Genomic DNA, 1343 nt, shown 5'->3' on the forward strand with positions numbered 1-1343 from the left:
TCCGTAGTATGGTTCTGATATTCTAGATGTGGTCAGAAGATATGACCAAACATTTACAAGGGTGTTTTAATGATATAATAGAATAACACTAACACATACAAGCGTGTTTGTATTTACATTGCCTCGATCAAAATGCTCAACCTTATTCAACATATGAATATTTTTTTTTCTTAACCAAGGAAACATACATGCTTTATGAAATGAACACTTTTTCAGATACGGAATACTATATAAATACTGTGTTTGACGGTAATAGCCGTTTTACTGAGACAGTGAATTGTTATCATGAATAACAATTTACACATAAATATTAACCTTTGTATGGGGGAATTAGGTATTCAGATTCAGGAACAATTGGGGTTAATAGAATCAGATATTCCAATGGCCATAACTTTCTACATAATAGACAGTACATAACTTTCCGCAATTACGCACAACTGCATGTCGCCCTGAATAATGTCCATGAGTTGAAAGAAAATCAATTGAAATTGCAAGGAGATGCGTTCACACAAAAATTATTCTTATACTAAGTATATTGAAGATATAATCATAGGGTCATTATTTCAGTTTAATGGCATGCGATGTTTAAATTTCCGAATAAATGAAGTGTAAAAAAAATGAAATTATTGAATACTAACTATTTACTACATTTAATCTTTAAAAAATCACAATTTGGAAAACTCACGTGTTTTCGCAAATATTGCAAGTTCGCGACTCATTTTCACAATTCTGAAGAATTCGCGACTTCAGAAATTTCACAAATTAGGCATGTTTCTTCAATGGCCATTATATACTTTCTTTAGCGCGTTACATGACTTAACGAGTGTTGGTTTCTATTCAAATCTGCTAAATACTGCGCTCTTAATTAGAATCGCATAAACGGTTTTGGTGGCATTGTTGATGACGTAAATTACTTAGATTATAAGACTTATACTACTAAATGCTGATTGAGCAAATACGACGTAAACAGATCATAATTTCAACAAAGTCATAATCTTGATGCAATTTATGTTTTTATGAACGTGTTTACACGAGCATTAATTTGTACCCGCGCTTTCGGTAAATCTAGTAACCGTTGATAGATATATAAATATATTTACGTAAAACAATGACACTGCGATAAGATGCACTAACGCGCATAATATAAAATGGTTTAAGAAATCAAGTATATTATGACCAGGTCGGAAATTAACTCATTAGCAATGGTTACCCACGCTTGATTTATAACTAACAGACCCTAAAAACAACGACAATATTTACATAGCTTACAATTAAAGACTATATCAGTTATAAATTATGTCAACCCTCCTGAACATCAACATACAACGGACAGTGAACGAGTA

Source organism: Dreissena polymorpha, chromosome 11 (assembly GCF_020536995.1).
Source record: "Dreissena polymorpha isolate Duluth1 chromosome 11, UMN_Dpol_1.0, whole genome shotgun sequence".
NCBI lineage: Eukaryota > Metazoa > Mollusca > Bivalvia > Myida > Dreissenidae > Dreissena > Dreissena polymorpha.